Here is a 27292-nt window from a genome sequence, read left to right as displayed (position 1 = left end):
ACATTTAATTTTTTTAAAAACCCTAGTTGGCTCATATGGCAGAAGAAACAAGCTATGGCAATCTGTTCTTCAGCCAACATATGGCACAAGCATTGCGGGTTGCCAGACCAACCATATACACAGCTTTTCATCACCCATTCACTTATCTCTCCTTTCTGCAACATTGTTTTGGCCACAAGATGGGGCTAAAATACCACCATATGTGGCACAATTAGGAACTTGTGTAAAAAGAGCATCACACACGTTCGTATATTTTCATTGTTTTCATAGCTTTCTTGTTGAATCTAAGCCCATTGGCAATCTCTAACACCACCTCATAGGAATAGGAGGTGAAAGAATAAAAAGGATGCCAAAGAAACTCTCATATTGTGGTAACGACTAACTCTCGCCCCCTACCCCCTTAGTGACTGGGTTGACACACTCAATTCAACAACGCTCAGCCCAAAAATGTTATCCCTAAATCACAGATCCAGGTAGCCTTCAGGTAACCCCTGATCCAAGGTTTGAAGTTGCTATTCTCAGTATAAACCGCTTTGGAGGTCTCTGCACAGAAGACTACAGGGACCAAGAAGATCCTCCTTGCCATCCCTCACGACCCCCTTCCATGGAGCCAGGAGAAGACTTCGCTTCATTGAAGCATCATCCAACTTCCAACTAGAAAACCCTTTCATGAAAATCTCCAGTAGGAACAGCCCATCTAATTCCCAGGGAGTGGTCGATTCTAGTACTGGATCACCATCTCCAATCACTCTTTTAGAGCCTAACCTTTATGTCACAGGGAACTGTGCATTAGAGCATCCGAGCACACATTCTCCTCCAAGCCTGACTCTCTCTGGCCCCAAACAATACATTGATAAGGAAAATGTATGGCTAACCTTATGAGAAAAAAAACCTTCGGAATAAACTGAAAACCCTTCGGTGAAAGGATGTTAATACTTACAATGCAAAACCTAGAAACACTTAAATTCACCAGTTACCGTTAGCAAAGCAGCTGCATACTTGATGCACCGAGGCACCGGTCATGATGTCATGCATGACATCATCAGTGATATGCACATTACCGCAGCTTTGAGAAGGAATGAGAAAAAACATTGCTAAGGAAAAACATTAGCACAGCAGAATGATCGTGTTGAGCTTTTGTTTCATTTTGAGGGCCAACTCAAAGGGCCGCCCAAACATGCTGTTCAAGAGCCTTTTTGACACGTGGATTAGCTTTACATTGCACGTTTACAGCATGCCATTGTAATGATGTTGAATAATCTAAAAGGACTTTTATATGCATCATATGCATCGAGGTGCTATATTACAGAAAATGTGCATTGGTGCAAGGGCAGTTAGCACATTTTCCTAGTAAAAGAAACATAATATTTCAATGCATTTTTGCACTAGGGCAATGCTTTCTCCAGTTCTGTATCGTTGCTGGTACAAAAATGCATTGAAACAGGGCTACCTTTGCTCTTGTCTAATAGCCCCAGCACTGATGTAAAGCTTCTATAATGTCACCCGTAGAGGTAGTTCATCTTTACATATTACACATGAACATGAGTGTGCAAACCTATAAATCAGACATGTCTTGCTCCCATGTAACCTCTAGTAATAGCCTGTTGTATTTCATCTTTGCATATGTAATTGTTTATGTAAATGTAATTGTTTATTTATACAGCGCTTATGCACTGGTGGAGTGCTTCAAAGAGCGGAAGAAACAAGGGAATACAGTAATCTTTCTTAGGCCTTGAAGTTTCCGAATGACCTAAGCAGAAAAACGTGCATACTAGGTCGGACGGCATTTCTCCTAGTGCAAGTTCATAAAGTGTTAGTGTTTCGACCAACTCGGGAGGGGGGGCAGAAAAGGTGGGGATTGGGGTCAGGACAGACAAACTTACTAGTCCGAGTACATTTAGTTAGTGCATACAGACAGAGGTGTGATGAAGAGGGGGTGGGGTGGAACAAATGCGTCCTGTCCAACAGGGCCCTGGGTTAAGTGCAGAGAGGTTGCCTCACTCATGGCGCGTAAGCAGAAAGTGCAGTAGTGCTGGAACATGCAGTGGCCCGGAAGCAAGTTCAAAGACTGGCGGTGGGGGGCTGGGACCTGTTAGACTCTGGAGGTGAACCAGGCAACCTGTCAGCAAAACCTGAGCAGAGTTATGGAGGAGAAGAAGGAAGGAGGGTGGGGAAAAAAAGAACAGAGGTTAGCAGGGTAGAGGAAGGGAGAAGGAGGAAGAGAAGTGGAAGGAGTTTCCAGAACTTAAGGTGCTCCGGCTCAAGAAGGATAGAGGTAGGGAGGCTGTTCCTAAGGGAGGCACCTGCAGAGGATAAAGATCTACCCCCAAATCTCTGTTTGTGAAAGCGGCTCACCCGCAGAGAGTTGGAGGAGGACGAACGGAGGACTCTAGAGGGAGAGTATTTAGGAAGAGAGCATTGTAGATGGTGTGGGCCCGGACCCAGAAAGCCTTGTGGTCTATGTATTGGATTTTGAACTTGATCTTTGCAGCTATGGGGAGCCAGTGGAGGGATTTTAGTGCCAGAGAGATGCGGTCTCTGGGCTTGAGGCCAAGGATAAGTCTTGCGGTTCTGTTCTGGATGAGTTGTAGAGGACGGAGAGTAGAAGTAGGAAGGTTGAGAAAGAGGCTGTTGCAAATGTCCAGCCTAGAGAGAACCAGGGCTCTCGAGGTAGTGAGCCTCTGGAGGAAAGTGGAAAAAGGTTGAATACCTTTCAGGAGGTGCAGTTGGTAGTGGGACTTTTTGGAGATGTCTGAGATGTGCGAAGAGAAGGAGAGCGTGGAGTCGAAGATGACTCCAAGATTGTTTGCCTCATTGGTAGGTGAGGGCGCAGGGCCAAGGGAGGCTGGCCAGTGTGAAAGTGGGAAATCGGGAGCAGGGGTCCCAATGAGGACAATCCCTGTCCCTGGCTCAGGCAGAGATTGTTAGCAGCACACCAGGACTGAATTGTCAGGGTTGAGCGAGGAGGAGGCCGCGGGTAGCCTAAAAGAGAGATGTATGTCATCTGCATAACACTGAAAGCTAGAGATAAATGTAGAGATTCTGTGGGGCAAGGGGCCCATGTAGACATTGAAGAACCAGGGGGACAGGTTAGATCCCTGGGGGACACCACAAGTAGAGAGAGTGATAGAAGAAAGGGCCCAAGTTCTGCCTGGTAGGGCCGGTCAGAGTGAAAGGAGGCGAGCCATTCCAGGGCCTGATCTGTGATGCCCAGGGTATCACGGAGACAAATGATCAGGATGTTGTGGTTTACCGTATCGAAAACAGAAGAGAGGTCAAGAAGAATGAGGAAAGAGGGAGAGTTGGAGTCTAGATTTCAGAGGAAGTCTTCACGTGTGTTCAGAAGAGCAGTTTCTGTGCCTCTGGCTGCTCTAAAGCCAGACTGATGATCATGAAGACAACCAACAGATTCAGTGTGGAGGCTAAGTGGGGTAATAGCCAGATTCTCCAGGAGTTTTCCCAGGAAAGGGGTGATGGAGATCAGGTAATAGTTTAACAGAATAGACGGGTCATGGGAGGGTATTGTGAGCAGAGGGTGCACAAGAGAGTGCTTGAGAGGAGAGTGGAAAACTCAAGTGGCAAAGGAGAGGTTGCAGAGGTCGGCCAAGGGTGGAGCGATAGTGTCAATATCGTCCTTGATGATTTTGGAGGAGCGGGGGTCCACCTGCGCTTGGAAGAGGTTTTCATAGACCCGACTAGTCTAGAGACCTCATCAGGTGTAACAGGGGAGGGGGAGGACAGAAGAGGGGGGAGGCTGGGAGCAGCTGAAGGGGGCCCAGGAAATGTTGTTGTAGGAGAGGGAGTGGAAGAGAGTGAGGACAGGATGTCCTGTATTTTGGTGGTGAAATGCGTGGGTAGGGCCGTGCTAAGGGCCTGGGTTGGTGCAGTAGAGGATGCAGCTGCAGTAGGGTTGGCCAGCTCCTTGCAGACTTTAAAAAGTTAGGCCATGTTGTTAGATGCCATGGAGATGCAGGCTTGAATGTAGACTTTTTTTTGGAGCGTATGCAAAGTCATGATTGCCTTTGAAGAAGGCGGAAGGCCAGTTTGTCAGAGGGTGCACCTGAAGATTCCCATTTCCGTTCCGCTGCTCTGCTTTGCGCTTAAGGGCAGCCAGATCGGAGTCGTACCAAGAGCTGCACTTTTTGGCAGGCTTCCGTCGGAGCCGCATGACAGGACCAAGAATGTCAAGAGTTTTGGAGATGGAACAGTGAAAATTAGAGAGGACTGTATCAGGGTGGGAATCAGCTGTAGGAGTAGAAGGAGGAGAGTAGGTGGAGGAAAAGGCAGCCATTGACACACTTTTCATGGGTCGGATGACCTTGAAGGCAGGATGTGGTGTAGAGTGTGCCAGTGCTAAAGGAGAAGAGAGGTTCAAGTGAGAAGAGAGAAGAGAGTGATCAGTCCATGAGGGTGAGGTAGTGAGAGGAGTAGAGAGTGGGGATATGAGAGCATACAAGGTGTACCCAGCAGTGTGCGTTGGACCAGAGGGTAGAATGGAAAGAGTAAGGGAGGTTGCAGAAAGGTCCTGAGGAGGCTAGAGAGTCAAGATGGATGTTAAGTTCCCCCAGCAGGATTTGGGAAGAGGTGGAGAGGAGAGAAGAGGCCAGGTCAGCCCATTTCGAGAGGAGGAGGGTGGACTGGCCCGCCAGCCGATAGAAGGTGGCAAGAGTAAGAGGCGACTGGGGAGAGAGATAGCCTGCAGACCAGGCTTTCAAAGCAGGAGTAGACCTGAGTGGGAATAATGGAAACAGGGATGCACTCAAGAAAGATCAAGACTACACCACCTCCTGGCCTGTTGGGCCTGGGCACATAGAGGATCTTGCAGCCTTCAGGGAGAAGTGTGTCAAAACTTGTGACAGAGCTGTCCTTGAACCATGTCTCAGTCAGAGCAAGAACATCATGGTCCAGGAGTTCAAGGAGGTGGCAGATGTTGTCAGAGGAGTGATTAACAGCAGAGTGAGAGTTTAGTGTGCCAACATGGAGCAGGTTATGATATGATAAGGCATTTATAATGCGCCTATACACAGGTGTTTCAAGGCAAGACGAGGCAAAGGAGGGGGAACAGAGGGAAGACAGACAACGATCTTACTAGGCCAGGTGTCATTCAGATCGTGCAAGTGCAAGAGAAGGGGGGGAAGTAAAGTGCAGGGGGGTAAGTGAGAGAAAGAGGTAGGGGAAGGCAAGGATGTCAAGGGTGTCAGTGGGGATGGTGCACAAAAGGGAGCAAGTGTGGGAGGGGCCACAGGAGGCAAGGGAGCAACAGATGTGGTGGCAACGGGTGGCCAGGGCAGCAGGGTGGAAGAGGCTGACAAGGTTGTCAGTGAAGTGTGAGTAGGCAACGGAGCCTGTACAGTTGAGAGCGACAAGGGGGGGGAGTTGTGTGGCAGGTGGTGACGTTGATAGGAGGCAAGATAGCCAAGGAGGGCATAGTTGGCAAGGGAGCCTGGGTGGCCGTAGGAGCGGGTGGCAAGGGAGCCTGTGAGGAGGAATGAGGAAAGTTGATGAGGCAAGGAAAGAGCCTATCAAACAGTAAGAGGTTGGGTTGAGGCCCTTGTACCAGGATGGTACCATTCCGGTAGACATTTATGATGGCCATGGAGGTAGAAAAAGAGGCAATAAGGGTCTCCCAATGGGTGCCACCATTTATGTGTGAGGAAGAGGAAGAGTAGCATATTAGTTGATCCTTGTTCCAAAGTGACATCTAATAACTGCCTGTTGCACTACATCCTTGCATAAGAAAGAATCCTCTAGTGGTTACAGTCTGTGGAAATGTGACTTGTATAACAGGCAGAGTCTTTTTACAAGGATATATTGTAATGCAATATGCAAACCTTAATGGATGGAATCTGTGAGATGGCAAAACATAATTCCCAAATGAATGAAAATGATGCCAATTGAAATGTTGCATGTGATGTTCTGTGTGAAGGCATGAGTAGTGCATGGTGGTAGGCTGAGTTATAGTGCAAATTTCAGTGCATTTTAACTATAGCATTCTATATAGGTTTTTCAGTAAATAACAGAAGGTTAGCCATTTATTTATTTGTTTAGCATTGGTTAGGTGCCTATACAACAGAATTGTGTTTACAGGCGCCACAAGGCCACAAGGCAAAGTGGGGAGGGAACAAGGGGAATGAAAAACATTGCCAAAACAGTAAATGTACAGTAAATCTACAATCATGGTCCTACCAGGCCTTGTGACATTCGGACATGCAAGTGCAGTGAGGAGAAGTGCAGGAGATAGGGATGGGTGGAGGGGGCAGGCACAAGTGCTGTTGGGGGCCCGGGAGGGAAGTTCCAAGGGGACCAAGGGAAGGGGGATTAGGCTAAATGCTAGGGCTGCCGTGTCCCAAGGGTGGGATGAACAGCTGCCAGGCAGGGGGCCCGCAGGGGGCAGTGCAGTGGGGGAGACTGTGCTGGTGTTGACTGGGTAAAACACCTGCTATCCTGAGAGATTCATGAGGCCCAGGTCACCGCTTTGAGCAGCAGTGGGGAGATTAGAAAGGAAAGGAAAGAGGGAAAGTGAAGCAGAGTTTTGAGAAGTTTCCGGAACTTAAGGAGGTCTGGCTCAAGTTTGAGAGGGGCAGGGAGGCTGTTCCAAAGGGAGGCACCAGCCGAAGAGAGAGACCTGCTCCCTACTTCTGCTTGGAGAACCATTTGACAATCAAAGAGTTGGAGTTAGAGGAGTAGAGGGCTCCAGCAGGGGAGTATTTAGGGAGGGAGAGTTGGAGATAGCGTGGTCCCAGGCCCCAGAAAGCCCTGTGGATGATGCAGAGGGTCTTGAATTGCGGCCACTGGGACCCAGTGGAGAGATTTTAGGGCTGGAGAGATACGGTCCCTGGGCTTGAGGCCAAGGATAAATCTTGCAGCCATATTCTGGATTATCTGAAGGGGGTGTAGGGAGGGAAGGGGGAGATTGGGGAAGAGGCTGTTGCAGTAGTCCAGCCTAGAGAGGACCAGAGCTCTGGAGACATTGGGCTTCTGGGGGAAGGTGAGGAAAGGGGGAATGCGTCCGGGGATGTGAAGCTGAAAGTGGGCTTTTTGTTAACTTCCAAGATGTGAGGGGTAAAGGAGAGTGCAGAGTCAAAGTTGATCCTAAGGTTTTTGGCCTCATAGGATGGTGAGCTTAGAAAAGAGGGCACATGTGTCCCAATGAGAAGGATCTCTGTCTTCCTGGCATTAAGACAGAGATTGTTAGCTGCACACCATGCCTGGATGACATCTTTTTTAAGAGAGGGTGCACAAGGGAGCGCTCGAGGGATAGAGGGAAAGAGCCAGCGGCAAAGGAATGTTTACAGAAGTCGACAAGAGCCGTGTCGAAAGAGGAGATGTTGTCCTTAATGGTTCTAGAAAAGCAGGGGAGCACCTGTTTGGAGGAGACCTTTATGGAGCGGACAACTTTAGAGACCTCATCCGGTGCAGGAGGGCAGAGTGTGAGAGTCGTGGAAGGAGGGGAGCCAAGGGAGGCAGGGGAGCGGGAGTAGAGAGTGGGGTGGTGGAGAATGAGGACAAGATGTCCTGAGTTTTAGATGTGAAATGGGAGGCCAAAGCGGTACAGAGGGCCTGGGAAGGAAAAAGAGAGCACTGGAGGCTGCAGCTGGATTGGCGAGTTCCTTGCAGATTTTGAAAAGTTCCGCTGTGTTGTTAGTGGCTCCAGAGATGCAGGCTTGGATGTGGGCCCTCTTCTTGGAGTGGATAGAAAAACAATATTGCCTTTGGAGCAGACAGCAGGCCAGTTTGTCAGGGGGTAGACCCAAGGTCTGCCACTTCCATTCAGCAACTCTACACTTACGTTTCAGAGATGCTAGATCAGAGTCATACCAGCCATTGCTCTTGAAGGCAGGTTTTATGCGGATCCTCGTGACAGGGGCAAGGATATCGAGGAGATGGAGAGGTGCATGTTAGCAAGGACAGAGTCAGAGGGAGAGTAAGAAGCAGGAGTGGAAGGGGGGATGAAGGTGGAAGCAAAAGCAGCTACTGGCACTCGCTTCATCGGTCGAATGACAACGAAGGAGGCTGGCAGTAATGGGGGTGGCTCAGATAGAGGGCCAAGAGGCCCCATGCAGGAGGAGACAAGAGAGTGGTCAGACCAGGAGAGGGGGTTGTGACCAGTTAGATAGGGATGTCGACAGAGATGAGGGTGTCTAGAGTTTGTCTGGCCGAGTGGCTCGGGTTAGAGGGAAGAATAGTAAGAGAGAGGGAGTCACAGAGGACATGGAACTGTGAGGTGGCTGATTCAGGGGAGTCGAGGTGGATATTGAAGTCACTAAGGAGGAGGAATTTGGAAGAAGAGGTCGAGAGGGGGGAGGCAAGGTCGCCCATTGAGAGAGGAAGAGAGAAATAGAGCCAGGAGGCCTGTAGATGGTAGCGAGGGTGAGAGAGAGTAGACGAGACCCCTAGCCTACAGACGACATATTCAAAAGATAGGATTGAGTAGGTATGATAAAAGCAGGGACCCAGTCAGGGAAAATCAGGGCCACTCCACCTTTGGGCATGTTGGACCTGGGTTTGGAGAGGATTTTGTAGCCCCCAGGAAGAGAGTGTCAAGAGCTGTGACAGAGCTGGCATTAAACCACGTCTCGGTAAGGGCGAGGACGTCAAGGTCAAAGTCTTCAAGAAGGAGACAGATGTGAGCCATATGTGTGTTGGTTTAACCTTTCAACATACAATGATGCAGGAAACACACTTATAATATTGGTATGAAATATCAGCACTCTGCCCTGCGGAGGGGGCAACAGAAGAGTCACCTCCTAGATCAGGGAGGTAATCTCTTGTTACCACCTGGGGAATCTATGACATTTCCATGAAAGGCATGCGCCTCAATCCCAACTCATTGCAGCCATCTTGCTGCAAGCCAACTTGATGACATGGCTTTTCTTTTCCCCTTCACATTTCCCTATCTTTTCATGTCATTGCCCCTTAATGGTTAAATATGTTTTTTATGTTTTTTAAGATGCTTCGTTTTACAAAATAAAATTCGAATGTCTGTGATTTGTACATTGAAACAAATGTGTGCATTTACTGTGAGGTGGCTTTCATTGAAATAAATTAGATGAAATGGGTGGATACCTGTTTTGATGGGTGATTGCGTGCCGATTTTCACAGCTCCAGTCTGCATGAGGACTTAAGCATTCCGATTGTTTTTTTGTATCAGTTTATTCCACATTTGGCGACTTAACATTTAAAATGGCCACTGCTCCAAAGTGGTGGTGATAAGACGCCCACTGCCACAGCTAGGCCCTGAAAAACGCTCCTCGCCTCTGCTGCCAGCAGGTACAAAACTAGTTGCCGGTGAAGCTGCATTACGCAGCAGTTTATTGCCACAGGCAACGAGGAAACATCTTCTCTAGCCATTCTCCTCAGTCAAGGTGATTCTCCACAGTGTACAGCAGCATCAGGCCCACAGGGACCCTGGAGGAAGTGGCACTTTTTTAAAAATTGTTTTTGGTAGTAAAAAATTAATTTACATCTTTACAAAAATGTTTCAAATACATAAAATAGAACAAATTCACATATAAACTCTCCATATTCCTCAAATAATTCAAAATTTATAATCCAGAACATAACATAAAACAAATAAAACAAATACATGTTGCAAATCTTTGCACAATGCATCACATAATTCCAACACAATCATAACTCGCTTTCTAATACGATCACTAAATTTAAAAAAATAAAATAAAATAGAAGACACATCATAAGAAGAAATATAAAAAAAGAAAATAGAGGTCACGTCATTACCAGTTGTATCAGTGCCTACGTTCTTATTGGACACTTGAAAAAAAGGATTCACAATGTTACAATATTACAAGGCATTCCTCCTTCATAAGGTTTAAACAGTCGTTAAATGATTGGGGGTCTTCCTCAATTATATTCACAAGTCTAACTGTCGCCAAGATAATCGCATTACACTGCCCCCACATACATCACAACCAAACAAGAGTTAGACCCCAGATAGGCACCCAAACAATTGCGCCTTTGTGGTTCAAAATGCACACAATACATGAATAGGTGTTCTAATGTTTCAGACTCCTCTACTTGGGCACAATACCTACAATAATCCCACTTCCCAAACTCTTTATAGCCAGACCAGTTTCTAATACGAGAGCCCGTATGAATCAAATCAAGACGGAATCTCATGTAGGTCCTCCTGGCATTCTTGTCGGGAAAACACATTATATATTGCAGGCGTGGAGTGAAGCCATGTCTACATTTGGCGTACAGACTAAATGATGGATAGCCCACAATTAAGTCTGAGTTGCGTGCCCATGTGTTTCTAAAGAACTGGCATTTGGACGCCCCCGGGGAATCAATTAGGTTTTGTGAGGACATGTTCAGAGAGCTTTGAACTGTAATCATACGTTTGTGAAATGCAGATATTGATAGTGGGTAATTCACATGTAGCATTAGCAAGAAATCCTCATAAAGGGAATTCATTGGTGGTGACAGCATTTTCTTAAAGGTGTTAAGCATACGCCATTCATACTTGTCAGCTGAAGGGTATAGGCCTAACTCATGTATCAAGATGGAATTTGGTAGGTACCCCGGGAGACCTAAAACCCTTTTCCAGATCTTTCCCTGTAGAAGGTTCAACGTGGGGCCCATATTCGATAAACAAACATCGAGACTTTACTATAGGATAGACTCTACTTTCATTATATAGAAGTGTATCAAAGGCATAAGGGAATACTTACAATGCCTAGAGAAAATGATTCTCATCTGCGCAGTCAGATGGTTCAGCTTGGTGTCTAAGATTGCTCGCCATTCGCCGACATACATGCCGTTTGAAATATGGTAACCCAGGTAGGTGATCTCACCCAATATGTTAATGGGTTTAGAGTTCACGGTGTAATTGTACCCCTGGTTTTTCTTATTCGTCGTAAAGACTATGATGTTAGATTTGACCGAATTAATTGTCAAGTTGTTCAATTGACAATATTCTTGAAAAATATTCAATTTGTTTTGTAGCCCAAAGGGTACCTTATCAAACAGTATGACGTCGTCGGCAAATGCCAACCAATTCAGGCGCAGCTTGCCTAGGCTAACCGGAAAGATATTAGCTCCTTCCCATATTTTCTCTATATTGGCCAGGTAAAGATTAAAAAGTACAGCAGCCAGATTGCATCCCTGTTTCACTTCAAGTCCGGTAGAAATACTATCAGATAGAAGGCCCTCTACATTGATGCGAACCCTGTATGACGTGTTTTGATGGAGTGCAGCGATTATTGCTACCAGATGTGATGGAATACCATAGGCCAGCATTTTCAGCCAGAGGCGATTTCGAAGAACACTATCAAATGCAGCCACTAGATTTAACAATGCCATATAGATCGGGTGGTTGTTCCGGGTACGTGTTGATGCTAACAAGTGTGCAAGAATTGATGCATTAAGCTGTGTACCCATGGCCCTGCGAAACCCCACCTGGGCCGTGGTGAGAATTACAGCGGCTGAGATAAATTTCTCCAATTCACACAAAACCAAGCGAGCAAAGATTTTTGCTGCAATATCGATTAAAGCGATAGTCCTAAAATTGCCGGGGTCATCCAGGGGGCCCTTCTTGTGAATGGGTATTATTATAGACATCAACCAGGAGGGAGGTATTTTGCCCGTTTTGTAGATCATTTGGTAATATGGAAGCAAATACCTGGCCCAAAAAATGCGGGTCATCCTTAAAGACACAGGGCGGCAGCCCGTCCGGACCTGCAGCTTTGGAAAACTTCTTTTGCACAATTGCCCAAATTACGTCCTTAAGTTCCCAAGGGCATATAACAGGAAATTGCAGGTGGAGGTTGGCAGACTCCAACCTTAGATGTTGTGCTGGTAGTTCATATTTCTTTCCAAAGAAAGACTGCCATTGGGAGCCAGATATAATCGCAACCATGCGCTTATCAGCCTTGCCAACAGGGTTTCTTAGAATAGACCACATTTCCCTTGTGTTTGCCTTACATAGATATTCAATCATGCGTTGGTTCGCTAGGTTATGGGCCGCATAACGCACCTCCTTCACCTTTTTCTTATAGCGTGATACAATTATGGTTTTTGCTATTTTATATGAAGCTGCCTTGTCGTGCGAACGTCTCGCCAACCGAAGGTCCTGGTTTTTCCGTTTTTTTAGAGTGGCAACCTCCAATGAGTAGGCAGGGACGGGATTAGGTGCTTCTTTACCCAACAGTTCTGTAGCCAAACTCACCAGGGGCCCATGGATCATCCGCAGATTACGCTCGTTAACTTTCTCCATGACCTCCAAGCTTGGTTGTTCCTCCTGGTACAACACCAAGTCCCTATTTACTAAAAACACCATTCGTCTACATGTGCGAGGGTGCCATCTTACTGACAAGGTGTGTCTATTGCTTTCCACCGGTACAACAGCCATCACGATTTTGTGCTGCTTGGCCTTAATGTGGATCCTTGTGCTCAGCATACTGTGGTCTCCCAAGCCCACCTTCAATATTGTTATGGGGTCAAGTAGTGCAGAGCATGCTACTGATGCAAGCACATAATCAATTAGTGAAGAAGAAGTACCACGCTGCCAACATGTATTACAACTGCCGGACCCCAAAAGAATTGGATAAATACCCCAACCCTCGAAAAACTCAGCTGATGCCTTACCTCTCCTACGAGACTGCTGTGCATAAGAGTGCGAGTTGTAGGACAGTGTCATGTTGCCGACTAAGCCCAAGCATGAATTAAAATCCCCACCAATTAAAATCTCATGCTTCGGAAAAAGCAGCAACGCACTGGTTAGGGTGTGATTTAACTCGGCTAAGGCTGAGTCCAGCGGAACATCAGTGGGGTTCCAATAAATTGAAAGCAAGAGGAACGCTTGTAGCTCACTGCCATTCATCAACATTTCCACCATTATCAAAGAGTCAGATTTTTCCAGAAGGTGTGTTGTCACATTCAAACTATTCTTAATAAGGATGGAAGTGCCACCACTAGGACGACCTAATTGGAAGCGCCTCGCAGGAGCACTAAAGGATACATAGCCATCTAGCATAACTGCGTGCAAGGCCATCGTTTCCTGCAACAGTAAAATTTCGGGAACGTGGCGAATCCCAACCCATTCATGCCATGCCGTGAGATTTTTCACACCACAGCAGTTCCATGATACCAAGGCAAAACTCAATGGTTATGAGTTTGAGGCTTCTACTTTCAAGGATGCAGCCACTTTGATCAGAGGCTCAAGCCATGATAGGCCACTTAGCGCCTGAGTCAGCGAGGCCAGCTGATGTGATAGTTCCTTGCTCTGAGACTCATGTAGTGCCGATGTTGGAACTCCCATGGTCCGTTCCTTCGGTGCAGGTGTTACAAAGTCTAAAAACGCCCATGCGCTCTCCATATTCCCGTACAAATACGGGAAGAGACCCAAGGACTCAAATTCCTCTTTAAAGTCCAAGATTAATTTTGTAATTATTTGTGATTGGACTTTACACAATACTCTTAATTTGTTGTGTGGAGCTAGTTTTACTCATTCCAGGTCCTTGCTTGCCAAGTTACGTAATGGGGGGATCTGAAAAAGGTATTCATCAAAAAGGACCTGTTGATCCGCATCAATCCGTTAATGTCCGGATTGCTTGCCCATCCAAGTATTTGGTTCATCTCCTTTGGAGTCTCAGAGAACGATAGCGTGTCATTTGGAGGCTCTATTAGGTTCTCACTCCTAGGTACACACTCCTCCACATAGTGCGTGCCCATGCTCACCAGATTGGAGGGTATGCGCATATCCAATGCCTTTACACCATTCTCCTCCTGTGTTGCTGGTTTGGAGTGAACGACTTCCTGTGAAGCCGACCCCTTGGTACATCCTTCTGTGTTTAACACAGGAGGCAGGTTCCCGATTACTTTTTTGGGGAAATTAATGAGGCATGCCTCTTCTTGAGGTAAAACAGCTGCCTTCTTGCTTTCAATACTAGGGAAGAAGCTATGTAGCTGGGATTGAAACTTGTCAGCAGATATCCCAGCCGATTTTAAGGGCTGCACCTGTACATTGCCACTTTTCAGTGCCTTAATTTGAAGATGTTTCTTGCTTTCCTCATTTAGTTCAAGAAGGTTTAATGCTAGATCATCCGTGGCGACGCCCATTTTGCAATTTTGGGCAATCGCCACTTCCTTGGGAGGGCGAATTTCCATCATGCCTTTCTTTTGCACCTTCTTCTGGTTAGTTTTGGCAAGATTTTGCCGTTTTTGGGCTCTCAGAAAGGACTTCTTCGTCTTCCTGGAAATAAACTGACTCCCCCCTTGACCCATGCAATCCGCACCTTGCTCACTTGACAGCCGAGGAACTTTAGGTTCAGAGGTAGTCTGTAAATCCAGGATGTCGGTCAGAGCAGAGGGACTGTCCGGAGAAATGGAAGGCCCAATAAGAGTCCCCATTGCTTCGCAAAAAGACTCTGGGACCACAATAGTTTGTGGTTTAATGGCTGCGTTGAACAAGAATTGTTCCACCTGGAGAAGGCGGTCATGATGGAGTTTAGCTACCTCCATAAGATCAATTCACTCCTTAGTACCCTATTCTATTGCAATCGTATTTTCTCCTTGCAACACTTGTGAGTACGATCTTTGAGGAGGATATGCAGAACTTGCCACATAATCCATTTGAGTTCCCTCGGACTGTATTAGAGTATTGGATACCACAGATCTAGCATATGAAGCGATGCTCGCCATCATTTTTTCAAATTGTGAGAAGTAGAACGCTTTCGATTGCTCCTCAACCAGTATAAAGCCTACAAGTTTGATGATTCTTTCTTTCATAAACGCCAGAGAGCCCTGCATTTCCCTTAAGGAAAAATGGGTTAGTTCGTGGCCCTTATCAAGCAGGTTGAGTATTCTTGAAATTACTGGAAAGTTTAAAGAATCAGCCTGCGGGAAAATACCAGAGGGGGAGTCCTCAGGTTTGTTTTGTTTTGTTTGTTTTATTAGCATTTATATAGCGCACATCAGCCCGAGGACATTGTGGCACTTGTTGCAGTACAGGCTTAGTTACAAAGTCATGAGCAGTCTATATACAAAGTCACAATAAGGTTATATTACATTTCTGATTAAGGTGTCGATGGTGATCTTGCATCCTGTTTGGGGGGAACATAGCCAACACCATCTTTCCCTGATGTCAAAGCTTCTAACTGGACAGGCAATAGGGACCCCATAGCCTCTGCATGTTTGCAATTGTTAACACCAGATCCCAGATTCGCACTGCCACCCAAACCCTGAGATGCTAAGTCTGTGAATTCCCTTCCGGATTCACCAATATCTTTGGGGCTAAGTTCATCCGGAAGGTGGAATTGCACTTGTTCACGAAAGGGATAGGACCTAGAAGCAGGTGAAGAGGGACCAAGTGAGAGACGTCCCGTTTCCCCAATTCGCTCATAATTGTCGGTGCAGGCATAGATGTGTCAGAGACATGTACAAAGCCCTCTAAAGCTTCCCTTGGTATACAATTGCAACCGAGTGCCTTAGAGTAGTCACATGCTATCTGCCCATCATTCTCATTGGCATCTTGAACAGAAAATGATGGTTGACTTTGGGCTGGGGATGCCGCCTTTACCGGCGCCTCCAATCCAGGAGCCGAGCATGTCGATAAGGGTAAAGTGGATACCTCCTCTTGGTCAAGTGGCGGGGACTCATCACATGTAGCTATCAACATTGATAATAGTGTTTTTCTGCAGGAAGGTAACAAGCGTAATGTGGTATTAAACAACTTGGACACTGAGCTCCTCCCAGCGCCCTTGGGTAAGTTACCAGCCTTATTGCCACTTCTCAACGTGCGGCTCATGCTCTTATGAACCAGCAGGCGTGGCTGAGAAGCCTGCACAAGGGCAGCCGCCAACCCAGAAAGGCTAATACAACTAGACTGTGCACTAGTGCAATATAAACGGAAGCAGCCAACTTTCACTAATTGCCACCCAAAACCAACCCCACTCTCCCACTCATAGGTTGGTAGCCTATAGGTGATGGCAAAAAACAACACAACGTGCAGCAGTCACAGCAGGGAAATACAAGCTGTCCAGAACAAAATGTACTCAATACCTTCTGTGGATCAAAGAATAGAATCAATCAACTTATATGTACCTTAGTATCATTCACCTGCATAATACGTCCTGGATAGCAAGTGGACTTCAATGCATAATTGCTTGATACTAACTCTCCTGGACTCGAGGCTCAAGGGACAACCAGTCTCCCTCCATACAAAGCTATCAGTTCCAATACACAGTAAGTGGTATTCTCCAAGCGCACGTGTGATCGCCTTCTCTCTAAGGTTCAAAGGCAAAAAAGCCCACAGCCACCTTAGTGAGGGAGCTATTGCTCGCACGTCCCTAGCAGCACCACAAGTTAGCAGCACACAGGCCAATCATCTTTTAAAGCTTTATTAGCTACCTGGGATTTGAGGTTGCGCAAGACTGTTTTTAGGCCCTGTCTCAGAATATTGCATCACCATGCATTAGAGCCCCCCCCCCTCGATTTATTATCCCTCTTAAAGCTCTGGATGAGGATATGAGGACAAGGCAACCAGGCAGGAAAGTTACAGGGTACCCTTCAAGCGCCATTGGCCAATCACGCTGTTCTCCTCAGGGTATGGGAGAAACCCAACATGTGTGCACTATTGTTACTTGTTAGGTGCATCATGGGAACATTAGTACTTACTCGCTGTGCCTCTATCCCCTGCTGCCCTCTTGATATTCACCCAAGGTAACTCATCATTCATAACTATATTTTTGTTAAAAATCAAATTGTTTTTCATAAACACAAATAAAAAAATTTTAAAAATAAAAAAATAACTATATTTTTGCATTTTGGGGGGAGAGGCAGGGTGAACATGCTTTTGTACTGAACCATGTTTTTCAAACATGAGTTTCGAGGACCACAATTGTATTAATAATGAAAGATTCTTCCCCAATTTAACTGGCTCAACGCACTGCACAATAACACTTTGCATTTTTCTCTTCAGGTATTTGCATAGTTGAAGCCATTAAAGCAGGACTTCGGGCAGTCTTGTGACGTGCATGGCCCAGTACAGACAGAGGTATAAATTAACATGTTCTGATTCTAGCATGAAGTCAGCCATTTCTCATCACATGCTCCCCTACCCCGAATAGGCCCACTGCGTCCACGCTTAATGGGACACGCCATTTCCTGTGCTGGGCTGTTACTTAACAAATGCATTTTTGGAAATTATAGTCTGGATTAATTTCAAATTAACAATTTGGATTTAAGCATTGGATTTGTAGAATGAAATCCCCTCACACGGAGTGAAGTGCTGGCCCTCTTGCCCTCCCCTCCCCCACAGACACTAAGGCAGTGATAGTCAAACGTGTGTGTGCTGAGCCACTCCCTTGGCGTGGGTCCGCCCACGCCTCCGATAATTGAAAGAAAGAAAGTAAAAATATTGTTGCTCAGTCCCCCCACCCCCAGTATACATTTTGTTTCTGCCCCAATCCCCCTATATATGCAATTGAAATCAGACACTTTGGGTCACCCTGGACGTCCTTCGGCCCCCATGGGAGACGGGGGTGAGGCGACAGCCCCCCAGTTTGTAGACCACTGCCCCAAGGACTCAGAGCCCAGTAGATGTCGCAGCGGGTACTAGAGAAAGCAGCCTTGTCTGTTTGGTTGGTCTTTTTGAATTTGCGGATGGCGTCGCTGTTCTGCACTCTGTGCCCACAGGATGCAACGTCTAGGTGTTTGCTCAGACGCCAAGCGTTCCTCACTGGGAGCTGTTGTTGCCACTCCCATTCAGGGAGATGTTTTAGGATGGTCACACCTGAAAAAGAGCACTTCTCGCTGCATGACAATGGGAACGACTCCAGTCTCCTTTCTGTCTGCAGTCCAACCCCCGAGGCGGGGACGGCGGGGGAGAGCAGACGTACATTTAGGAAGTTCTTAATTACCAACCAAAAACAGGATTATTTCACCCCCTGCACCACACCCGTCTTTAAAAGGCGAAAGCGTAATCCTGCACGCGAAAAGCAAAGAGCGCTAACCACTCCTTATATAAAAAATAAAAGTGTAAAACCATTTTTATTTTTATATTTCCCTCTTCTAAATTCTGAGTCATGGCAGATGACGTGAAGAGCTGGCCGGGTATTTTAGGTCTCCTTTCTTCCCCTAACTTGAATGATGCAAAGCAGAGCCCTGGCTGGCGCCTGAGCGCCATTACCTTCAATTAAAATAATTGTTGCCTATCCAGTTTTTGTTGCCGTTGCCCCTGGGGGAGCGCACGCTCCTCCGCCTCGGCTGCAAGTCGTCTGCTTTCACAGGACTGCGCCGCTTCTCTGTCTATCGTCCGTCATTTCGCCGCTCTCAGATCCCGGCGCAGATTAGAAGACGAGGAATGCAAGCCACCCTGCACCACCCTGCCCTGACTCGGGGCTTCTCTTAAGCCACACGTGCTATTTTATTTTCGGATGCGTCACACACAATTTCCATCCTCTGCCTTGAAGCCCTTAAAGCACCCACAAAACGCGAGCGTCAATCTTTTTCTTTGGATGTTTTTATCAACCAGATAGTACATATTGTCACTTGCAGCTCTGAAAATGCACAAAGAGGGGTTAAATACTTTTTCTGGTAAATGTGGCGGCTTGCCCATTGGCTTCTGGGCAGGCCGCACCAAGCGCCTGGGTCACCAGGCAGACAGCAGCCCTGCAATCATGCAGGATCCCGCATCACCGGAATCAAACACCATGGCGGGCGAACACGAAACGGAGGAGGCCATGGCGGGAGCTTCCCCTTAGTGGCGGTTTCCTGGCCAGCCGACCCCACCAGGAACAGTGGGCGGGCCAAGGAGATGGCGGCGGTGGCCGAAATGGGGAGCAGAGATGGCGCCAGAAGGGGGAGGGGGCATGGGATTGTGAGAGAGTGGGTCCTATAAAGGCCACAGCGCGGGGCCTTCTCTCTCGTGTACCGGACCGACCGACCTACAGGAGCCAAAGGAGGGGGGACAGCAGTGATAGTGAAGACGACGATCGACCACCATGAGATTGCACTCCCACACCTCAGAAGCATTGAAGCCACTGGAGTGCAAGTCAAGACTGCAACAGGACCACTCCGACTGATCGCAACCTACTGCCCCCCGAAAGCAAAGCTGGATCTCCGAGACCTGGATGCTTTGCTGGATTCGACGGTTCCGACACTCATCGGAGGAGACCTCAATGCCAAGCACCGATGCTGGAACTCCAGGACTGCCAACCAGAGGGGACGGACACTGCTGGCGTATTCCAAGAAGAACGACTGTGTGGTAGCAGGCCCGACTGAGCCCACGCACTACCCAGGTGCAGCAAGCCACAACCCAGATGTGCTGGACATCGTGCTACTGAAGAACCTGCAACACTCTGTGGAGCTGGAAACACTGGTGGAGCTGACCTCGGACCACAATCCAGTAGAAATCACTGTGGGAGATGAGATGGAACCCTACCAGCAGGCCGAGAAGTACAACTTCAGAAGAGCTGACTGGAGCCGCTTCAAAGAAGAGCTGAACAGCAAGGTCACTCCAATCCCGCTGAGCACCATGGATGATATCAATAGGGCCGTGGAAGCCTTCACGACAGCAGTCCAGGAGGCAATCAAGAGCAGTGTTCCGAAGCAGAAGACAACCAGATGTTCCATCTACGACCTACCGAGAGGCATCCAACAGTCAATCGCCGACAAGAACCGCGCCCGACGACAGTGGCAGAAGCTCCGCACACCTGATCTCCTGCAGAAGTACAACACGCTCGCAAGACTCCTGCGGGAACAAATCCGACAGCACCGTGGAGGGAAGTGGGAGTCAGCAACGGGCAAGCTGAAGGAGGCGGACAACTCGGTGTGGAGAATGACTCGTCGCCTGACTGGGAAGAAGGAGTCAAGCCCACCAATCCAGGGACGAACCCACCTTGCATGCAGCAACAAGGACAAGGCAGAGGTCCTTGCCGAGACACTGGAGGCTTCGTTCACCCCGAACAAGGTAAGTAGGCTCTCAGACGGAGTGGAGGAAGCAGTTGAGAAGTACCTCGCAGATCACAGAACCGGGCTGGGAGCAGAAGACATCAAGGAGTGCAAAAGCTCTGAGGTAGCAGGACTTGCAGAAAAGCTGGCGAACGGCAAGGCACCGGGGAGCGACGGAATAACCAACCTGGCAATCAAGAACCTCCCACCAGCATCAATGGAACATCTCACAGAGATCTTCAATGCATGCATGAGGCTCCAGCACTTCCCGAGTTCCTGGAAAGAAGCAAGGGTCATCGTTTTTCCAAAGGCCGGCAAACCACTGAGGGATCCAGCAAACTACCGCCCCATCATCCTGCTTTCTGGATTATCGAAGCTCCTGGAGAAGGTCCTCCTCGCTCGACTCAACGACTTCACCTCCGAAAGAAATCTACTAGCAAAGGAACAGTTTGGATTTCGAAAGGAGCATGCAACGACTCATCAGCTACTGAGAGTGGTGGACACCATCAGCCACGGATTCAACATCAAGAAGTCCACAGGAATCGTCTTCCTGGATGTCGCCAAAGCATTCAACCGAGTCTGGCACAAGGGACTGCTGCACAAGATGATTGGCCTGGGATTTCCGAACTACCTGGTGAAGACGATTGCAAGCTACCTGGGAGGCCGCACCTTCCATGTCGCCATGCGGTCTGAGATGTCCTCTTCACATCCCATCCGAGCAGGCGTGCCACAGGGATCGAACCTCGGACCCTTCCTGTTCAACCTCTTCACCAACGACATCCCGACAGATCTCCACAAGACGAACCTGGCGCTGTATGCAGACGATGTTGCAGTCATCTCCCAGTCATTCAGCGAAAAGGAAGTGGCGAAGAACCTGCAAGCTTCATTGGATACCATCGCAAAGTGGTACAGCGACTGGCGGATAGAACTCAACACCAGCAAGACAACTACAACGCTGTTCACCAGAAAGAAGATCAAGGAGCACCCACACATCAGCCTCAACGGGGAGACCATCAAATGGGAGAGCAGCAGCCGCTACCTCGGTGTGACCCTGGACAGCAAACTCAACTGGGAAAGCCACATCGAGAATACTCAGCAGAAGGCAACAGGAAAGGTGGCAGCGCTGTACCCACTCCTGAAGAGCAAGTCCATGCCCCTCCGGACAAAGATCAACGTCTACAAGGCGATCATCAGACCAACCCTGACTTATGCCTCCCTAGCATGGATGACCTGCCATGAGCGACACCGGAAGAGTCTTCAGATAGTCCAGAACAAGGCCCTGCGGATATCGTCTGGAGCTCCAATCTTCACAAGGATAGCAGACCTTCACAGAGACCTGGACATCGAGATGTTGGATGAACATCTAGCGAAGCTGAGTAAGAACTTCTGCCAAGAACTGGATCAGAACCCGAACCCTTTGATCAGAAGACTCACTGCCACCACTGCAAACCCCTTCAACCGCTACCAGCGGCCCTTCACTGCGAAGACCCTGTGAAAGCAGCCCTACTGTGACAAGACCACACAGACCAAGAAGAATACAAACCCACGACTACACACTCAACCTGAGAAGATGGAGTAATGAGGCTCAAGCCTCGGTATCCAAAATCACCGCTGATGGATAAAAATCTATCAGCAAGAAGAAGAACAAGCGCGCCTTCTCTCTTGGTCTTGGTAATGGGGGGAGTAAGCGCAAGGCTGGTGGGGGGAAGAGACTGGGTTCCTTGGGGTATAGAGAGACCACAACAGGGAGGCCAGCGGGGGCGGGTGAAAGGATTACAGAGACCAGAGCATAGAGGCGGGGGGGATCAGAAGGGGGAGGAGGAGGGAGCCTTGGGGATGGAAGTGTAAGGGCAAGGGACAAACGAAACGAGGGGAGACCTGGGTAAGATCACAGAAGGTGGATAAAGGTCAGAGAGAACAAGGGGGAAGGGAATGAGGGCGAGCTAGAGCTCACCGCAGCGGAAAATGGGAGATAGAAATGAAGCTGGTTTCACCTAGCACGTGAATTAGATAGTAGGCTGGGCACGTAGAACTGGGGCTCAGGAATGTAACTGAGCGAGAGTGGGGACAGGAAAGGGGACGGGATCACAGAGCAGAGTAGAAACGTGACTGTGATTAAGGACACCGAAGAAAGTGTCTGTAAAATAGAAACGTGTACTGTGAACAAAGGAAAAGGGAAAAGGGTTGGGAAAACGTGCACTGGGAAGAGGCCCAAAACAAACAAAGAATGGCCATGGGTAGAGAGAAACTGGTAAGGAGGGATGGGCTCAACCTGAAGGGTCCTCTGGACATGGACGGTGGGGGGGGGTGTACTTAACAAACCACACCTGGAGTAGAAGAACCTGTGGTGTGGTGATACCCGGATTGCCTGTAAGATAACTCCTTGACTTTATGCAAATAAAGCTTGTGGTTGTGAAATGTGGTTTCCATCTTGAAAACGTGTTGGGTCTTTTATTCGGCAAAACCATCCCGTGGGTGGCGGGTGTATGAATGTGGTATGCTGGGTGGGAAGCTAAAGCGGGGGGAGGCGCAGTAATGGGACGCCCCCGCTATGGCTGGGGCACCCAGCGAGCAGTAGCCTCGGCTATGGGGGTACCCAGGCAGAGGCTGCGACAATGGCCATGGTCACATGGTAAGACAATTCCTAGCGGACGGTGTTGCCCAGCAGGGTTACCGTCTGGATGCCGGTCCACGTGGGTAGGCCCTCAGCATATTGCGTGGCGCCATCATGGTGCCTACAAACAAAGATGCAGGAGTCAGTTCTTGGTCGACTGACGAGCCGGAACTGGCTCGTCCCTTTTATTGGGTGGGTCAAATGGTTACCACCATGTGAACAAGGCACTAGTCCTGGGAGCCACCATGCTCCCAGGACGGGTGACATGCAACAGTAAATACGAACAAAACAATTATGTTACAATAAAATTAAAAGAAAATGGGTCCCACTGTCATGAGGCTTTCTGGACATCACCCTGCGTCTTGTAGGTTAACTTTTCTCTTTGAATTTGTGAATTTAAGCTTTCAATGGCCAGTATGCTGCTGGTGCAAAGCCAGGACTGGCTGTTGTCTTTGTTCATGATATGGGGTTAATTGGGGTTGGCAGCTATTCATAATTAGCGTATGGAGATCCGTATTGACCTCCTCTCAGCCAATCAGAATGTTTAGAGTGCAGCCAATAACCACTGGTATTGACCATGTTCTGAACAATCTGCCCTCAAAGGCAGATAGGGAATCCACAATGCAATCTCCTGGCAAGATTTCTTACAAGTAGACACTTGCTTTCCGAGAGGAACTTTTTTGGCTGCAACATCCTATTTAACAGGGGAAGGAGAAAGCTAAAATATGGGGAAATTATTTTGCTTCCTTATAGAGAAATCATTTATGCTTATGTTAAACCTATTTCAGTTCAACCAAGTTTGCAATATCCTTTAGGTGCTAAGGGTGTGAATGCTCATCCTGAATTCCCATAGCAAATCCCACATTGATGTTTAATGAATGAGAATGACCATTTGTTTTCAATACTACAAAATGGACCAACATTTAATTTACTAACTCAGTTGCCTATTTATTTTCCCTACTGTTAAAGTAAAATATTTTGAATTCACCACCAAACGCCAAAACATCTGTTGCTACTAACACTGTGTGCTAATAGCCTTTCAGGCATTGAGAGCGGTCATTATCACCTTGAGGGCTGTCATTATCGCTTAAGATAATGACCCTTCCCCAACCTATTGCCCTCAGTTTTGCCTCCACCATTACTTAGTGGATGGTCAATATCCTGCAACAATGACCGCTCCCAACCATAGGGGTCATAACTAATTGATGCCTGGAGGGTGGCAGATGCTGGGAGAAAATAAACTGAGCAATCACTGTGGGCCTCATTACGAGAATACCGCTAAAAACAGAGTCATTAACGGCATGGAGGAAGTAGCGGGTCCATGCTCCCTTGACGCCGCTAAACATGCTGGCAGACACCCTAGCAGCCAATGCAGAAGAGGTTTTTGCTAATAGCCTCAAAAAGGAGGTCCAGCTGAGGAAGAAGGAAATCCGTGAGGAGGTTGCACGCAAGGTGTCAGCGGTCGGCACCACCCCCCGCACAGTCAAAGACTGTAAAAGAAGGTGGGACGACCTCCGTCCCAGGGTCCGGAACATCCTGGCCAGCAATCGCAGGGAGGCCATGGCCAAAGGCGGTGGTGCCCACTCACCAGTGAAGCTGATGCGCTGGGAGGAAACCTGCAGCACAACCATCCAAATGGAGGCAATATAGGGCTTCGGCGAAATGGAGACGGGTGCTGCGACATCTGGAGATGGAGGTGAGTGACCCTGCAAACCCCAGTAGGCCATACCATGACGTAGTAGAACTGATGTGAAAGTGAGCCAAGTCAAGCCAATGCATGGCCCATCATACACACATATACAGATCCATGTCCAGATGGAAGCCCAAACCCTGCCACAATTAAATGCATGCTGTGTGCCAATCCCATTACCAGCAGACACCCAACACACAGGGCCCATTTGCATTTCATACATCACAAAAACCTCAATACAATGGCATGCCACCTGGAACGCATCAGTGCCAAATGGAGACGCCACGGCTCATGTCAATATGCCCCCCCCTTGAAACTACCCTGTGTGACACACCTATAAGATTGCAATGCATGAGAAATGATATACTGTGCAGCACCAACTCAGGCATCTGTTACGCTCACCTGATATCCCCGGGGGCGTCTGGAAGGCTCTGAGATCTGGAACCCTGGATGCATAGTTGCCCAGTGCTGAATCATGAATCTGCAATTACAGAAGGGAGGATTTGTGATAACTGTCTCTAATGGGTGAATCTCCCACCTCCCTCTGACCGATTCCCTTCCCACTGGGTTCTTTTCTCATCTTAGTTATTTGTAGGATGAGCTATCCGTCCTGCGTTTCTTGTGCAGGAGCGCTTGATGTTTGTTGGCGAACTGCCCGAGTTGCTTCACTGGTGCAGTACGCCTTCCTTGGGCCCAGGCCTGCTGTGACCCCGAATCTGCTGGTAGGCAGGTAGGTATGTTAACTGTAAGTCTTTGTTCTGTTTCTGGTTGGAATTCGTTAATCTCTTTATCTCCTTCTTTTCAGGTGCGAAGGTCTTGATGCTGGCGTGCCGGATGGAGAGGCACGTTTTCTAGGTAAGAGAAAGCGCAAAGCGCAGCGCCTTTATTGTCTTTTAAAGCTAACCTGTGCTTTCTTCTTCTTCTCCTCACAGGCCACTGTGGTGCTGCGAGTGGATGAGAGCGCGATGAAAAACAGGTGCCAGGAATCTGTTAAGGTAAGTACAGCGCTGTGCGGTTGTTTAATATTGAAAGCGAACCTGAATATGTCTCTTTTCCTTTGCAGATGTGGCTGTGGCGTAGCACGATGGAATTCAGGTAAGACTGATGGAATTCAATGTTTTGGAAGTGCGTGTTCTAATATTGTTTTTCCCTTTCTCGTTATTGCAGGTCGCAATGTTCGAACAGCAGCTGTGGTAGCCGTTCGCTGGAAGTCCTTAAGCTAGTACTCACAGGCGAGTGATGTTTCTTCTTCTCTCAGTTTCCACAGATTGCAGCCCAGTTGAGATGCTGAGTGCTGGATGGTGTTTTCTCAGGTAAAACAGAATAATCTTGTTCTTGTTCTTGCAGGATTACAGGAAGATGCTGAAGACCAGGAGCTGAACACGGTGAGCGTCACACTGCAGGTTGTAGAATAACCTGAAGCGTGTTCTGCAGTCAGGGTGTGGTTTATACAGCCCAGGTAAAGTAGTATCAGGGAATGTAGTTCCAGGCCTGCCACACCCAAAACACTAGACAGCATGGCTTGGTTCTTAGAACTAGACTGTGTGGGTGCTTCCATGTAGGATGTAAAGGCCCATGTACTTAAATGGGACCTAGTTTGAACAACCCTTCCTTCCTACATATGAGCCTGGTGCCAAAGGCAGTGGTTTTAAGGCCCTCAGGGTGCTGGTGGGAGTCTGCTTGTGGCACAACTTGTGCCCCCTCACAGTGGTCATGACAGCATCTTGCATGCAACACCATCACTGATGCGCTGCATCTCTTCTTCCCCCACAGGCACTGATGCAGAAGCTGAAAGTTAGGACCCTGCCCCAAGGCCATCTACATCCAGGGCCAGATCACAGGGCACTGGCCATTCCACCTCTGGGGCAGCACCGCGGCCCATTGTGCAACCCAGGGCACGTGCACACGACGAGACTGCGACCACTGAGCTGCCAAAAACAGCTGAAGGGGAGGCTGATGGCACCCAGTCCGCTGCCACAAGTTCAGTGGGTGAGGCAGCAGCCACATCCCCACTAAGCGATGTGGATGTGGAAGCGGAGGAGTATGCAGACCTTGATGGAACAATCCATGTCGAATGTCCCCACACCCCAAGCCCCGCGTCTACCCCAACACACCACTCAGAGCACACTGTCCAGCCCCATGCTGCATTCTGCAGTTCAACTGCACAGTCCAGATCTCACAACCACCCCAGAGGCCAGCCCTGCAATGGCCCACCCAGCCGCAGCACCCTCTACCTCCACAGCCCCCACTGACATTGAGGCACGCCTGTCAAGGGTAGAGGCCCAGCTGGATTTGATGATCGAGCTGGTGCACCAATATGTGGCTGACGAGAGATCCGTGAGGCCAATGCTGGGACCATTGCAGCCATTAATTCTAGTGCAGTCATGATCCGTGACAGTTTGGGGGCCGTCACGCAGGTCCTAACCAGCATGCTCCAACACATGCAGCGCCAACACCCTGCACCGGCGGTGCAAATCCCATCCGAATCCACCCCATCGTCCGCACCTGCAAGCTCTGCTCCCTCCAGCCCTGTGCAGATGACAAGGCGCAGTGCTAGGCAGACCGAAATGCTGCCCCCGGACACAAAAAAAAATGGAAATAGTGTGGGGTGAGAATGGGTGAGGGGGGAGGTGGTGTTGGTGGTGTAGAGGGGATTAAGGGGGTGTTCATTTCGGGTATGGGGTGTTTGGGGGGTATGGGGTGTTTGGGGGATATGGGGTGTTTGGGGGATATGGGGTGTTTGGGGGTATGGTGTGTTTGGGTGTTTTCGGGGAAGGGGTAAGGGCATGTGAGTGATGGAGGTGGGAAGCACTTTTTTGTAAATAATCTTAATACACCTGTTGTGTTCCAAATCAGGTAATGCCTGGACATTGTTTATTTTGTGTGTGTCCATTCAATTCACGACAGCGCACAGTGCCCAATTCCCCACACACCCTGTGTCCATGTCCATACGGTCCCAGTGCTCAGTGTAGCAGTGACACATAGCCATAGTAAGTCTGGAACTGGTATCTTCTGGATGTTGTGTGGTCCGGCAAAAACGCTCCGCAGCAACTGGATTTGAATCTCCTCTCTAGCTT

The sequence above is a fragment of the Ambystoma mexicanum genome, chromosome 2q (assembly GCF_040938575.1).
Source record: "Ambystoma mexicanum isolate Mex_15411 chromosome 2q, UKY_AmexF1_1, whole genome shotgun sequence".
NCBI classification, from domain to species: Eukaryota; Metazoa; Chordata; class Amphibia; order Caudata; family Ambystomatidae; genus Ambystoma; species Ambystoma mexicanum.
Note: the sequence above shows the minus strand (reverse complement) of the source record.